We start from the raw sequence: 16,946 nt of genomic DNA on the forward strand, positions 1-16,946 counted from the left end.
GCCTTCAAAAGGGCCCTCAAGACCCATCTGTTCACCAAGGCCTTTGGCCCCTAATCTATTTGTTGTTTGTGCCTGTCTGACTGGTTGTCTGATTGCCTTTTGTTTTGTTATGTTTGTTTTGCCCTGTTCTTCCTTGTAAAGCGACCTTGTGTCCCATGAAAGGCGCTATATAAATCTAAGCTATTATTATTATCTTCATACATTAGCGCAATTCATGTACTACACAACTATTTTAAACACGACTGACATGTTTGTGTTGCAACAGCCAAGACAGGCTGAGTACCTGACTGTAAAAAAACAGGCAGCTATTTGAAAGAACACGGTATGGTTGTTTTAAAGTCAGAGGGTGTAGCATGAAACCCTCTCAGCTTCTCATGTGTGAATAGAGAAAAGAGATGCAACCGAGGCAGATTTAATGCATTCCATGTGGTAGCTTGCCAGCATTTTAGTTCTTACCGATGCCTCCAAAGTCCAGAAATATAATAACATAAGCATATGGTTTGAGACTTCTCAGTTCAAAGTAAAAAAAGCCCACTGGATTTCTTGTACCATCGCAAAGTAAAGCTGTTACAATTACAATTTCACTTAATGTCTGCAGGCCATTAATAATACTAAGTTGTTCAATGAAATGTCACAAAGCTAATGGCGCAACACCTTTCTCAATTCTGACCTCTGAAGGACTGTTTCATTTTGTCCGTTTGTACTTCACAGAACAGAAAGAAATGGTGCTTAGTGGCGCCATTGTGTATCAATAAAAACATCACAAGCACTAGCTGAGAGAAAACAAAGCCACAAGTAAGCATCAAGTTTCTTCTGCCAATCATACAAGTATTTTCAGCAATTTAAAGTAAAACCAGTTGGCATTCATAAAATACAATGTTTCAGGGCTTTGCCTGAAACAATCTGATCTCTCTGGGGCTATGAGCCATCAAGAGTTTGGTTTCAGCTAACCATTTAAAGACAGCCAATTGTACTGTGTTAGAAACTCCTGGCCAATTGCATAGAATAAGACTTGATATGTGTACTGTTGAAAACAACAGCGGCAGGCCATTGATATACAAAAAAACTAAAGTCAGTTTTCCCTGAAGCAAATTCATTTGAAAGAAATCTCAGCTATGGCTGGCTGGATGTTAACCTGTAAGCATTAACCCAGAACAGCTGTCCTCAAGCCCTCCAGAACTCCAGGCTCCAGCATCAGAAGAATAAGCCCACAGTCCTGTTAGCCACATGCCGCATGTATTTAATTTTCAACATCTGCTGGCTTTGCTTTCCATTCCCCCTGCACATTCTTCACAAATTCAGTAGCTTCCTTCTTCTTCAGAATTTGTAAATGTTGTTGATTGTGGAAACCGTCCATGTTTACTTTGACTCCCTGGCCATTCCTGGGCCAGCTCTAATTACCTGCAGCTGTCCACTGTGCTGCTTTCATTGGCAATATTCTCTCTAAACACAGGGTTAGTATTTTAGATGTAAATGATACATTTCTACACTAAATCAAACACGCTGATTTTAAGAAGCATTATCAATGTATTCTCATATTATGTTTTAATAATTATAACAATTGGCACACATCCACAAATGGATACATATTTGATACAATGAATGTTCCTATCAATTGACAACCAGCTCTACACATTCTGATGACCTCTTTCTCAGTTATAAATCAGTATAATGACTAAGATAACTTACTCTGTTCTTTTCAATGTAAAGCTTGTACTCTACACATGCTTTCATTGCTTGCACACATTAAACTCTATAGCACTGACAAAGAAAGACCTACCCTGAAGACATCATCTGTACGAGAACTATAGTATTTTACTTTGATTGTCGGTACTTTGAAGAATATGTTTATTTATCCTCTCATCCTTCTATAACTGACGGCAATGAGGGGGTAAGAAAATGTTTTTAAAAGCTGGAGGGAGAGAGAGGGGATCTCTTAAGCAGTCAGCAGCTCTTTGCCTGAGGACCTTGTCTGCTCTTACCTGCTCTGTTTGGCAGCAGTCTAACAGAACATGTTACACCGTCTGGGACACAAATTATCATTCTAAACTCTGTTTATTCCTTCAGTATAATCTAATTAAAAGACACTGCCAGTGGGGTAAAAAAATCAGGGCATTATATAGTTTGATAGACAGACAGACATAAAAGTGTTTGCAATTTCACAACATACTGTGCATGAGTGTACAACTTCAGAGCCTTGGCTGGAAAAGGTTTGGGTTAACTGAATTAGCCCAACTACACGCTCTGCAGTGATGAAAAGCACAATATAAGGTGCTGGAATAGGATTTTACCATATCTTCAGCTTTGAAGTCCAACCAAAGATTTGTTTAGTGACCTCTGATATCATGTTATGGAAGGGTGCACCAACTGTGTTTTTCTTTTTCTTTAAAAGCATGGCTAAGTATAGGGTATCCTGGGCACATTCCAGTTTTGACATTTCGGAGCAGAGGCATAGTTTAAAACCAATAGAGAAATGCACAACAACATGACAACTATATACTAAAAAATGACAGAACAAGTTGCCTTTTGGGTGGCTGCTGCTAATACTACAATCAAATTCAAACAATCTACATCAATTTTGTAAGCATTCTTGCCAAAGAAAATTCTTTAAGTTCTTCCCCTGTACTTATATCCGCAAGGTCACAGGGGATAAAGTCTAGCAAAGTATGCATTGTGCAGGAGACAGGTACACATGATGGATCTGACAAAGACAGATCATCACTTGGACACATTTGGACAATATCTTATGGTAATGTCCCAGCTCTGAAGAGTAGGTTAACGTGGCATGCATTGACCATAATCATTATGTTTCTCCAGATCCTTAATTTCGGTTCCAAAAAAAATGTTTACCATCTGACATGTGCCCATGGTCACGCTTGAGATTGGTCTCCATATTTAAGTATGGGGAAGGCTGTTTATTACTCGTGTAATGAAAGCTACCACACTTCCTAAATCATGCAGTTACCAAAACACTTTACACAAACTGCCACAGATGCAGATCAAAAAGGAGAATTATATTTTACAATAGCTCAGAGAACATTTGTTTAGAGGTAAATATACCTCTAAATTCAGGTTCCCCCAGACCACAATGTGGGACTTCTTAAGAGACTATAAATAATGATAAGGATCTCCAAAATGTCAAAGACAGCTGTGTAAAATGTGAGGCAATAGTAAAACAAAGCGAGAAAGCCATTTTCTATCATGGATGAAACACAAAAGACTGTAGTAAGGGAGATGCTTCACAGAGCAGGATATAGTAAATCCTACTTGTCAGGAAGCATAAGACAAAGGCTGTCAACATAAAGAGGAAATACCTATCTCATGTTTTGTTGTAGAAGACAAATGTCACCCCTGAGACTGTCCAAACAAAGACAATACATCACTGCTCCCATTAGATGCAAAGATACTGAAGGAGGGGCTGTTTGCTTTCATTGTTAATCTTGCAGGACAATCACATTTGACCTATATTTACTCATTTACTTAGAGTTAGAAGCACAATGTTGAAGTGTGAGGCATGATCATAAAGGGGACTGTTGCGGCTAATAGCTTTACACTTCTATTCTTCTATCGGATGATGCACTTTTATCTATCTCAAAGTAACAATGCAACTAGTATAATATAATGGATGTCTAGTCAATTTGATGACATAATATAATGACAAAGTTAATGAATATGATACATCATGGTCTGAGCTGGCATTCTCTTGGAATTGTGGATTGGAAGTATCCACAAAAAAAGTAAGATTTCTGGCAGACTGAACTCTTTCTCATCTGGCATCCTTCCTGAGAGTTCAGCCTCATTACTGATCTGTGAAATTAGCAAGATATTATTCCAGATAAACCTCCTAAAGACAAGTTCCAGTGCACCTCTCTGATTTGATGGTATAACAGTTATTTGACCCGACAAAGTACGCCATTAAGATTGGGCCAGATAGTGTGAGATAAACAATATATAAAAAGGGATTCCTATGATGTACACAGCCAATGCAATACGAAGTATTAATCGCCGCTGTTTTAGCAGAATCAAAGTCTCCTATTTATTTGGGGCTAACCTATTTTCAAAATAATTTAGGGCAAAGCTTCCTCCTTTCCTTCATGTTTCCCAGTGCCTTTCACCTTGGTGACCTGCTGTTCAATTCAAATGCTTTTAAAAGATACCATCAGTTCATCATTTGCAGGAAAACAGTCCAACATTAAAAGCAGCTGAATGTTCGGAGTGTGTCGTTTAAAGTACATGTGGAACATGAAACCTGATTTATTAAGGCCAGTTTGAATTAACAGATATTTTAGCTAAAAGGTTTATCAGGCACCAAAATTCACAAAATGTGCAGGTTATAAAAAAAGGTTTTCACGGAATATAAAGCAATGACTGCTATAAAGACACGAAAAATACTGGGAACAGAATGTAACAAATACTATTAATAGGGATTTTTGATGGAAAGTACAGTTCACAAGATGAAACAGACTGTGAATTCATCCATTTTTCCGACATTATATTCCAAAGCCTCAAAACCATGACAAAAAGACACCTTTAGTCCAGGATACAGCAGAAGTTAAAACGTTTCTGCACTTGAATAAAGCCCGCTCACAAAGACTTTTCTAGTAGAAAAAATAAAGTTGCCTATCCCTGTTCTCAACTGTATAACCATACTAGTATGAAAAACTGTACATTTCACTATCACAAACTTTTTGTCAAAATGTTAATTAACTACAAAAAAGCATTACAGTACTGAATCCTCAGACTTTTAAACCAAATCTGCCAAGCTTCACCAAATGCGGTTCGATTTCTTCGCTTGCTGGCAAAGCAGCAACAATGAGAGATTCTTTTTTCTTCATGAGAAGAAACCTGAATGTAATTGTGTTTCCATTTACTATCCATCAATATCTTGGAGATATTGTATCCCTTTCTTCTTTTCATAATTCTGCATGGTACAATTGCTGAGAGTCTAATGAGAATGAATGAAAGAAAAGCAGAGCAGGAAAATGGCTACCGGGTCTCCCATTCTCCTCAGTCTATGCTGGCGGGTTTTTTATTAATTTTATTTAATTATCCCACAAAGCTCTTTTTTTTACACTGGGCCATCTCTGCCTGTGTCCTACTCCCACTGTGTGAGCTTTGTAATTTAATAAAGCTTCATTTAAAGAGAGAAGTTGATTAAAAAATTAAGCTCCAGTGATCACTACAGCCTCAGCCCTCCCCATTTTATGAAAAGATCCAATATATCATATTATGTCGGGCAGAAATTATCACCGCAGGACAAGTTAATGCTTTCCATACAATTTTATGACAATGAAAGCAAAACTAATATGGGAAATGTCCCACTAAAACATGGAGAAGTACGTAAGGTTAAACAAATGTCACTCCTTCACTATAGGTTAGTTTTGTTTTTTCTTGTTGCTGCTGTCTGTCTATCATTCACATGTTTTTACATTTATAATTCAAGATGTTCTACTTCTGACAGCAGGTGAATGCCAAAACTTGCTGGCAATCTGTGAAGGAGACGTCTTATATTTCTACCTCTTTAGAGTGAATGATGACACTGAGCTGCAATACTGAATTGACGATATTCCAGCCTCCTGCCCTCTGCTTGGTTTCACTGTACAGCCTAATTACTTATACTCATATAAAGCCTTTGAAATACAATCTCCTTAAGATATCCCATCTGTGCAGCAAAGTGTACACAGGCACACACAGTCACTAATATAGAAAATGTGCAAGCTGTCAATTCCTATTACAAAATAGAGGAGGGGAAATAAATGATAAATGCAATATCTACACTGCAGCTTAGAGTTAAATACCTTCTCACTGCTGGAGAAACATAATCCACACAATTAATGCTTGAAAATTATAGCCTGGATCTAGTGGTAGTTTTGAACCATAAGTTATTGATTTTGAAATGAAAACCTGTACTCTTCAAGGTTAAATCCAGTCCAGCCTCATTACTGCTCTGTCCTTGAGAGGGGCTGCTGCAAGGAGCAGAGAGGACTGCTTTAATGAAGGTGAATTTAATGGGATTTAATGTAGCTGGGGGCAATGGAGCAGCAGAGATATGGTTTTAACAAAGAGCAAGGGACCAAGGGTACAGCCATTTTCCTTTCTTTTTATTTATTTCACATTTGGCACACCACATTTTCCTCTGACTCAGCCCCAAGAGTCAGTGGTTACACTTCTTCAGTCAGGACAATGCAGGCCTCTTGCTTTCCATCTTAGCATTCACAAAGTTATTGTATAACATAGGATAATTTTAACATGATGTTCGAATTACATTTTTTAAACACTTAACCATGATCTTTAAATGTTACTTTTTGTTCTTTTATTTCGGTTCTTTTAAATAACATGTGAGTGTTACATATTTTAACATGTTTCTTTCAACATGGTATATCAAATACTTGACCGTCAGTATTAATGTGTTTATGTCCTGCAGTAAGGAAAAACACTCTAATGTTATATTGCAGAAAATGCTTCTAAAGGTTTTATGGGCAGGCAGTATTCCACTTTCACAGATATGTGTAAAACATTTTCGGTGAGCCCAGCAGAGACCAGAATAACATTTTTGTTAAAACCGACACCCAACTTACTAAGATTTAAAACAACTTACAATTCCCTCTTCTTTTTGATAAGCTAATGCTTAATTCATATCATGCCCCTCAATGTTCTGCTTAAAACAAAGCTTTTATAAAATAATTGTTACCAGTCTTTGAATTTCATAACCCGGTACCATTATTAATTGTGTGGAGCTCTCATAAATGCTGGATCCCATTTGCATCACATCGTTTGGCCCTTCATTTGTGAGGTCATGATCACATGGCTGGGCCCTCAGCTTTTGTTAACTTGATTTGAACAGTGTGTGCTTTCTGCAAATAACATCGAAAGGCATACGCCTAAAGTAATGCCCCATAAATATGCCAAAATCTTAAAAAGTAGACAAATAAAAGGAAAATGTTGATACCTGGTTTTGTAACCCTTGCACGTGTTCTTTCCTTCCAAACTATTTCCTCTCTGAAGATCTGAAGGAGCGCTGACAGGGTGCTATCTCACAAACAGAAAGAAATGGGGAAAGCAAAGATGTCATTACAAATGCCAATGCCATGATATAATTCATACAGCTATGTTATCAGTAGCAATTCTTAATAATCATACGGGGCCAACAGCCAAACTCATTACTGATCGTTGCCTTTCCTTTCTCAGTGGCTGGATGCAGTATAACATTTCACTTCTCTTACTGTATATCCCTCACTTATTCTCCTCAAAACACAAGTAGGAAAAGTCTTTCTATCGCCTGCTTCAGTGAAATAATATTCTTCTCTGTATTTTAAATGCTGAATCACACTGCAGGTGGTATGTTTAAACAATTCATATCTCTGAAAGATCAAATACAGAGCATATATGTAAAGACATTAGGTACATACACAACATAATTAAGGAAGGCTTTTGAAGAACACTAACCCTGCCAGTGTGGATATGATACTTAAGCACTAAGGAAATGAGAAAGTGGCATAGGCTATCCAGATTGCTTTTTTTTCTGTCGTGAGAAATTTGAGGAAGAAGATACAAGACATGACTGACAGAGGTACTAACCCTGGAACAATGGTGCGCAAATGATTGACATGCATACAGACAAGACACAGCATATTAACAGGGCCATTATTAATGTGTCTGCATTCCAGGATCTTCTTTACTAACTACCTAGCACCCATCTGCCTGTGAGATCATGGCAATTTTGTTTCAACTTCAAAGGTTTCAAAATAACTGTTCACAAAAGAAAATCAAGCCAACTTTTAATAAAATAAAATGAGAAAATCAGAAATGAAATACATGGATAATTAACATAACATTTTATTGGTCAGTGCTGGAAATGTAATTGAAAAAGATCAAATATTTTTCTAAGAAATCTTTAAACGTCCTTGAAGAGCTCCCCTGCTGACCCACAAGAAATGTCTTCCAGATTTTACATTTTCAGAGGAATTTCATCTTTATTTTTAAGTGGATTTAAGGAACCTTGTCCATGCCAGTTAAGTTTTCAAAAATACAAAAAAAGCTGTGATAGCTTGAGCTGTATAGCTGTATAAAAAGAGCCACATTGTTCGCACATCTGCATTTTCCATTTCATCTTTGACATTCATTGGTGCTGTCTGTAATCCCTCAAACATGACTAATGGGAAACATTAAGTACAGGTCTTGGAACAAATGGTTTTAATTAAAATGCTGGTTCACAGAGGAAATATATTTTTTTAAATCACTCTTCACTGAACCTTATGTTTTTCTTTTATCTGTTGTTGCGGACACACTAAGACCTCAGAAAAGAAAAAGGAAGAAGAACGATACAGAATCAGCCCAATTGCAGTCATCAAATCACATTTTGCCCACTGAACACAATATGGGGGAAAATGTCAAAGTTGCTGAAGATACAACTTCAAACAATTATTAACCCTGACACAAAGCCTCAATGCTTTTGCTGTTGGGTTTCCTTTGTACAAAACCAAAAAAAGTTATTTAAACAGATGTTTGGCATATGAAGCATCTTGAGAAGACCACGCCAATATTAGCTTTATTCATTCTGACAAGGGAACCGGCAGAAGGGGTTCCCCACTTGAGCTTGGTTCTTACTCTTTCTTTAACTTCTGAAGGAATGGTTTGTTCAACCCACACATCTCAACTTACTTAATCTACAGCACTCATGTTCATTGTGACACCATGACCTTGACACTTTAGAAGTAAATGACATAAGGGCATAATCACTATAACAGCTCTGACTTTAGGAGCCACTTGAATAACGCACTTGGGCTTTGATGCCACAAGTTTCATCACTTTCAAAGAACGGCAAAAAGAAACCTAAGCCAGTATATTAGAGGTTGTATCCAGAATATAAACTGCAGTTGGAAATTGATATTGGAAAGACTTTACAATACCCCAAAACAATAATTGTATATTTTCAGAGGACTAATCCCTGAGAAGTGTACGTCCACAATCCTTTGGGCAGTAAATATATGAGCAAAATGTTACAGTTCAAGGTGCAATGTTAAGACAAAGTAGTGTCTCAATTGTATGCACAGAGTTCATGTAGCAATGGCAGCAATACATCTACTCAACAAAGAAATGTGTGTATAACGGAAAATTACTTTGTATAACTTTATTTCCTGACAAACATGTGTATGTGTTAAGATTACATGTCTAATGGTCACAGTCATTTTGTGCTGTCGAAACAAGATTAATGCATGCATAGTTTTTTAGAAATAGGGCACACCTTTTCTAACCCACTTTACCTGTAGCCTAATACAAATAACCCAGTACTTGTATTGTTCTCAAAAGGTTTCTAAAACATTAAAGTAGTGAATAACATAAAACATGGACCACTTTGACTGAATAGGAATGACTTATATTCAGTCAACTATAGTACTTTATTTTATTTCCCTTTTTGCAGCTCATAATATGAGTTCAGACTATGGCTAAAAAGTTATCTAGAAATACATTGCCTAAATATTCAGCACATAATGCAGCAACTGTTAGGTTATCTAATGGTGTTATGCTTATGACACCTGATAACTGTCTGGAATAATGGTTCATTTCCCAGAGAGCTTCAGTCTGGTTGTCTTCTTCTTCAGACAAATCTCTTGACCTTAAATTAACTTTTGTTCGCTAAATGTTTGTTTACTTTCTTCCGCTCACCTGGAAACCCAGCGCCATTTCTTGCAGTGTTCTGCTGGTGTTCAACATGTATAATTTATGTTATGTAAATAAAAAATGCTATTGGTTTGGTAGTTTGTAGTTGACCCAGTCACCAGTTTATGGCCATACGTTTTGTAGCATCGTGTTTCAACCAGTTTCAACCATCAGATAATTTGCATCGTTTAACAGAGACATACTAGGGCTGCAGTCGGATAGTTTAAAAATCAGCTCCTAAGTTCTAACCCTATCGTCTATTCCTTGACCTCTGAGTGAAACGTCACGGGGTTAAAGGATAGTAGATAGGAGAATTCAAAAGGACTGAGAAGAAGAGACTGCGGTACTTTAGAGAATCCGAATGCACTTTCACTATCCGACGTGTTTATGATGCGCCAGCGGACGTCATTGTGTGCGTCTGCTGCTGTGGGGAAACTATGGAAACTACAGTTTTCTATCCAGCGGACTACAACATGGATGTTTAATAAGAACGAGGGACCACTGTGAACTCATCTGGAGACTCTGCACCGTGCTCTGATGCTGCTGCTTTGCTTTATGAACGTGGACAACAGAGAAACATTTTCTTCAGGACCAAAGCTGGAATTGAAATAAAAAAGGAAAGTGAAACTCCGGTCCACATTAATACCAATGATCCCAATACGTATGATTGTATGAACTAAAGATCTTAAAATCAATACAGATGTATTTATTATAAACATTAGTCCTTAACATCTATCACTGTGTATATCAGCATTCAGACATCTTTTAAAAGTTGAACAAACCCCACACAGCTCAGTAAAGACTGAAATGTTGACTTTATTTGATAATTTCAGTGAAAACTAACGTTCATATTTCTCTTTTTGAGTATAATACTGATGAACGTTCAAAACAAAGCACTTTGGCAACTTACCACCTATGTTTTAAAATGCTTAATAAGCACCGTAACTTTCATGATATAATTTCTCCGTCATAATCGGTTGTTTCCGTGAACGGCCGACTGTTGAGTGACGGCAAATGCTGCGGCTGCAAGGCATTGTGGGGCAGCATTTTCGCTTCTCCTGTTGGTTAGGGAGGTCCAGTGGTTCCTAAGCTAAAGGAGGTTATAAAGGAAGTTTGAAACCTCCTTTCCTATCATTCTCATCATTCTAGAGAATTCGAACGGCACTTATCATGGCTGCCACTGAGGGACTTCCGGGTCATTTCACTCCTTTAGGAAGGTTCCTAAGCTAAATGGACTATTCGAATTCAGCCTAGGCTTGTTTGAGACGCGTTGCGGCTCGCCTCGAAAGTAGACGAGAATAGCCGATCGCAGCCGGGGGAGGTCTCAAAAGGCTCGCCTGAAGTCGGACGTCGGACAGCTCGGGCTGCAGTCGGATAGTTTAAAAATCAGCTCCTAAGTTCTAACCCTATCGTCTATTCCTTGACCTCTGAGTGAAACGTCACGGGGTTAAGGGATAGTGGATAGGAGAATTCAAAAGGACTTAGGAGAAGAGACTGCGGTACTTTAGAAAATCCGAATGCACTTTCACTATCTGACGTGTTTATGATGCGCCAGCGGACGTCATTGTGTGCGTCTGCTGCTGTGGGGAAACCATGGAAACCACAGTTTTCTATACAGCGGACTACAACATGGATGTTTAATAAGAATGAGGGACTACTGTGAACTCATCTAGAGACTCTGCACCGTGCTCTGATGCTGCTGCTTTGCTTTATGAACGTGGACAACAGAGAAACATATTCTTCAGGACCAAAGTTGGAATTGAAATACAAAAGGAAAGTGAAACTTCTGCTCGTCCCCCTCTCCCTGCGGTCCACATTAATACAAATGATCCCAATAGGCCTACGTATGATTGTATGAACTAAAGATCTTAAAATCAATACAAATGTATTTATTATAAACGTTAGTCCTTACCATCTATCACGGTGTATATCACCATTCAAACATCTTTTAAAAGTTGAACAAACCCCACACAGCTCAGTAAAGACTGAAATGTTGACTTTATTTGATAATTTCAGTGAAAACTAACGTTCATATTTCTCTTTTTGATTATAATACTGATGAACGTTCAGAACAAAGCACTTTGGCAACTTACCACCTATGTTTTAAAATGCTTATTAAGCACCGTAACTTTCATGATATCATTTCTCGGTCATAATCGGTTGTTTCCGTGAACGGCCGACTGTTGAGTGACGGCAAATGCTGCGGCTGCAAGGCATTGTGGGGCAGCATTTTCGCTTCTCTTGTCGGTTAGGGAGGTCCAGTGGTTCCTAAGCTAAAGGAGGTTATAAAGGAAGTTTGAAACCTCGGCTGCAGTCAGATAGTTTAAAAATCAGCTCCTAAGTTCTAACCCTATCGTCTATTCCTTGACCTCTGAGTGAAACGTCACGGGGTTAAGGGATAGTGGATAGGAGAATTCAAAAGGACTTAGGAGAAGAGACTGCGGTACTTTAGAGAATCCGAATGCACTTTCACTATCCGACGTGTTTATGATGCGCCAGCGGACGTCATTGTGTGCGTCTGCTGCTGTGGGGAAACTATGGAAACCACAGTTTTCTATACAGCGGACTACAACATGGATGTTTAATAAGAACGAGGGACTACTGTAAACTCATCTGGAGACTCTGCACCGTGCTCTGATGCTGCTGCTTTGCTTTATGAACGTGGACAACAGAGAAACATATTCTTCAGGACCAAAGCTGGAATTGAAATAAAAAAGGAAAGTGAAACGTATGCTCGTCACCCTCTCCCTCCGGTCCACATTAATACAAATGATCCCAATACATATGATTGTATGAACTAAAGATCTTAAAATCAATACAAATGTATTTATTATAAACATTAGTCCTTAACATCTATCACTGTGTATATCAGCATTCAGACATCTTTTAAAAGTTGAACAAACCCCACACAGCTCAGTAAAGACTGAAATGTTGACTTTATTTGATAATTTCAGTGAAAACTAACGTTCATATTTCTCTTTTTGAGTATAATACTGATGAACGTTCAAAACAAAGCACTTTGGCAACTTACCACCTATGTTTTAAAATGCTTAATAAGCACCGTAACTTTCATGATATCATTTCTCCGTCATAATCGGTTGTTTCCGTGAACGGCCGACTGTTGAGTGACGGCAAATGCTGCGGCTGCAAGGCATTGTGGGGCAGCATTTTCGCTTCTCCTGTCGGTTAGGGAGGTCCAGTGGTTCCTAAGCTAAAGGAGGTTATAAAGGAAGTTTGAAACCTCCTTTCCTATCATTCTCATCATTCTAGAGAATTCGAACGGCACTTATCATGGCTGCCACTGAGGGACTTCCGGGTCATTTCACTCCTTTAGGAAGGTTCCTAAGCTAAATGGACTATTCGACTTCAGCCTCGGAGTCGCCTTCTTCTTCTTCTTCTCTCGGTTTTTTGGCGGATTGCAAACAACTTTAAGGTGCATACCGCCACCTCCGGAGTCGGCTTGACTCGGTTTGCATTTATAAAGAATGCACACATGTGTTTAATCGTTAATGTCAGATATGTACTAAGTAAATACATTTGTTCCTGCTCAAGATTAGATTCAACTGTATTGTTATTGCACATATTACAGGTACTGAGAGAACGAAATGCAGTTTAGCTTCTAACCAGGTGCAACAAGCAGTAAAGTGAAAAGTAATGTACACAATAGACAGAATAAATTATAGAATGAATTGAATGATGAATAAACAGTGAGGAGTATGAATACACAGATATCAGCCCGTGAGCAGTATGAACAGTGTGTATGAATATGCTAAGATATATAAAGTATGAAAACGGTAAGCAGTGCAAGTATAGTATAAAATATATAGATATTAATTTCATTTTGATAAACATTGTGGAACAATGATGAAAAATCTGAATGGAAGTGGCGACGTAAAACTGACACAAAACAACAACAAACTTTTGCCGAGCCAATTGAAGAGTTTCATCAGCAGCACGTGGTAAAAACCACCAATGAGCGCTCAGCTCGAGATACCAGCGAGTCGTTTCCCATCAAGCATTTAGCTTCCGCAGCCCGTGGAGAGGAACTGCGCCGCCTCGCCTCGCTCTCAATGCTGCGGGCGTCTTTGTCCCGCGAGATTTCAACGTCTCATGTAGGCGAGCCTCCAGAGCAAGTCGGACAAAATGACTAACCATCATGCAACGCACTAGCAAGACGTTGATCGCAACTGCGCAGGTCTCGCTTGTCTCAAACAAGCCTATTGATCGCAACTGCGCAGGTCTCGCTTGTCTCAAACAAGCCTACTGTATTAGAGGCAAACACATCTGTTTTTTGGAAAGTAGGCCTCACGGTAAAAGTTTGAGAGTATAATAAGCCTATGTCTAAAATGGACAACATTGTTAGGAGATTTAAACTATACAGCGGTTCTGCACTGCGGTCACTCAGCCGCCTCTCGCGTTTGCGTCCACACTACAGCTTCGACAGCTTCAAAAACGGTTTCCAACGCGTCTGCCCATTCACTTTGAATGGGGTGACGTCACGTTGCCTCGCTTTTCGCCGAACTGAATTGTGGGTAGCATAGCGGTCCGTCTCCGGCGTCTCCGCCGTCACGGAGCGTCCACACTACAGCTTCAAAAAAAGCTTGGAGCTGGGTGTGTCTGAAGCTTGGGGATTTTATTCGAGCAACGTGACCAATAACCAATCACATGAATCTCCCGCCCCCGACATACAAAGCAAAAAACCCCGAGCATTTTATGCGAGCAATATATATATATATAAACTCCCCAAACAGGCGAAAACCTACCAGTTTCACCCACTGTCTCTGCCACCTCCCTCCATGACTGGTTCTTCCGGTTTGTATCCCGGTAGGTGAAGAGGGTCTGGTCATTCAAAACCGGGTGATTTGCTACGGCGATAATTAGTTTCTCCTCCATCTTTTTTTGAAATATAGAAATGAATGGCGCGATATCTCTCCCAGCTTAAACGCGGTTTGATTGGCTAGGCCTTGTGCTGTCAGATTTTCAGAAACGGGATTTCTCCCGATTTTCTCCCGCAACCTCACGAAGAACTAATTGCAACAAAAAAGAATTCCCTCATCAAACTTAGCAGAAGTGGCATGATTTTGTTCTCAGCAGGGGACTTTGACTTTGAGTATTTCCCAAAAAAAACACAGTAAAAGTACTTCAATGTATTAGGCTAACTAAAACAAAGTCAAACAGTATCAATTTCATTAAGAACTAATGGTAACATTATATGTTTATCATTCATCAAAGATAGCAGAAAAACATGCATTATGTAGGCTACTAAGGAGGGGACTTTGACAGAGGATTACTCACAAAGTACACATTAAAAATACTTTATTTCTGGTAGAAGTCAAACTAGAACCGAGTCCAACAGTGTCAGTTTCCTTAAGAACTTGTGGTAACAAATATTTGTATCACTCGTCAAATATAGCAGGAATAATGAAGAGCAGCTGATTTGAAAAAACAAACGCGAGAGGCGGCTGAGTGACCGCAGTGCAGAACCGCTGTATAGTTTAAATCTCCTAACAATGTTGTCCATTTTAGACATAGGCTTATTATATTTACAGCCCTTAATAACATCCATTTTCTGGTCTCAATATCTGTCTTGGCCGTTTTCGTTGTGATCGCTAAATTCCCCTTGTTTATAATAATCACCGGTCCATCAGCAGGATACTGTAGTGATTCAAAGTGTGATTTTAGCAAACGAGTGCTTTTGTTTTGAAATCACTTCCGAGAGTCTCGCCCCGCCCCTCGCTCCAAGGACCATTTGACCATTTAGTAAGGTGAAAAGCAAAAAGCAAAAACGCCTCTCAGACGCTCTTCTGTTTACGTGTTTAATAAAGAAAAACAATTGGACGGTAGATACACGGATTGACAACACTTACCGCTGTTTTGAAGACATCTTTCATGTTTTCCCAAACTTTGGATTCCGTGGGAAACTTGCAGTGTGCCGTCTTTTACAAAATAAAGAACATGCCTAACTCCGTTGCAAAGGTGCAGCTGTTTCAAAGATGCGGCAAAAAATGACAACAGGAAGTGACGTTCCTTTGCGTGTATTTATAATGTCCATGGATGAAAGGTGAAGCTCGCTAAATACAAATGAGTATAGAAAACATAAAGAATCTAGGAAATGTACAGGCTAAATAATCAGAAACGTTTTTTAGTCAATAAATACATTTAGGAGATGTGAATAATGTCAAACAGTTTTGTCTCTTTTTTGTGGTTAAACTAAGTCTTATATGTAATTCAACTAAACTGTATGTAAGGCCTAATATGGGAAGTGTAGCCTTATAATCAAAATAAAACCCTCTAAACAACTAAGTAAGATTATATTCAACAAGGATTAGACCAACAACAGCAAAAACACTTTGCTGAAAGTGCGCCAAAACACAAGATATGTTGTTAATGTTAAAAAGAGCGAGACCTTTGTTTTTTGGAGATTACCATTTGGTATTATTGTCACACAGGCTTTATGTGTATCTGAGTGAAAACACAGATTTAGAACACTGAAGTCAAGAAATAAACACACTTGTGCATCGGTTTTGCTTGTGTAGTTCTTATACTTTAGTGCAAGTTAGTCAACAACAGGCGCTGACAGGAGGTATTATTATTTGCTTTAGCTTCAAGTGGCAAGAAAAATGTTGGTCCTTTTTCGAGAGACAATTGCAATTCATACTTGAGGGTCAATGTATTCATTATATATTCCCCTCGTAGTGTTATAGTGCAACCTGGAGGTACAACAATAAACCTTCCTCTTTTCCCATCATCTGTTTTTGCAGATCTTAAACTTCTTAAGTCTGGTCCATTACTTTGCAGTTAACAACATCCATCTCTCAACACTGCTGTGACAATGCAGTTGCAGAGCTGAAAAGACAAAGCACTCGTCAACCATCCGAGGTCTGTATGTGTCCATCTGGAAAAGACATTGGGACAGACAGGTTGTAGGGGCAACTGGAGGCTCTTGCTTTCTCTCTTCCTCCCAAATGCCTCCCAGACCTGCTGGTGTCTGTGACAGGCCCTCTCCTGGTGAGCTAGCCTCCATGATGAATGGCCACCTTTCCGCTCTTTATCGCCCCACTAAATCATGCGCTTACCATGCTTTTATGACCAATTTTTGCTGCTTTGTTTTACTCTCCCTCCATTTTTGAATGAAACTCCAAAGGCTTCATCTTTTGTCCTGTATATCACATTAGTCTTTGAGGGTTTATCATTGCATTGGTATTCAGCTGGAGATTTGAGATATAGCTTCATTAATCAAATTCACTGAGACAAATGTGTCAGGCCTTGTTTGGACTTAAGAAAAG

General features: G+C 38.8%; 1 long non-coding RNA gene across 1 annotated transcript in view; it reads right to left on the reverse strand.

The window, feature by feature from the left end:
• The window catches only part of LOC139433338 (uncharacterized), a 116,006-nt gene extending 100,393 nt beyond the window's left edge, over positions 1 to 15,613 (reverse strand). Inside the window, exons 1-2 of the long non-coding RNA XR_011642862.1 lie at positions 15,528 to 15,613; positions 6,950 to 7,029 (exon numbers count right to left, since the gene is read on the reverse strand). This is a non-coding gene — a long non-coding RNA (uncharacterized lncRNA). The remainder of the gene's footprint in view (positions 1 to 6,949; positions 7,030 to 15,527) is intronic.
• Between the last annotated feature and the right edge of the window lie 1,333 nt (positions 15,614 to 16,946).

The sequence above is a fragment of the Pseudochaenichthys georgianus genome, chromosome 3, assembly GCF_902827115.2.
Source record: "Pseudochaenichthys georgianus chromosome 3, fPseGeo1.2, whole genome shotgun sequence".
NCBI classification, from domain to species: Eukaryota; Metazoa; Chordata; class Actinopteri; order Perciformes; family Channichthyidae; genus Pseudochaenichthys; species Pseudochaenichthys georgianus.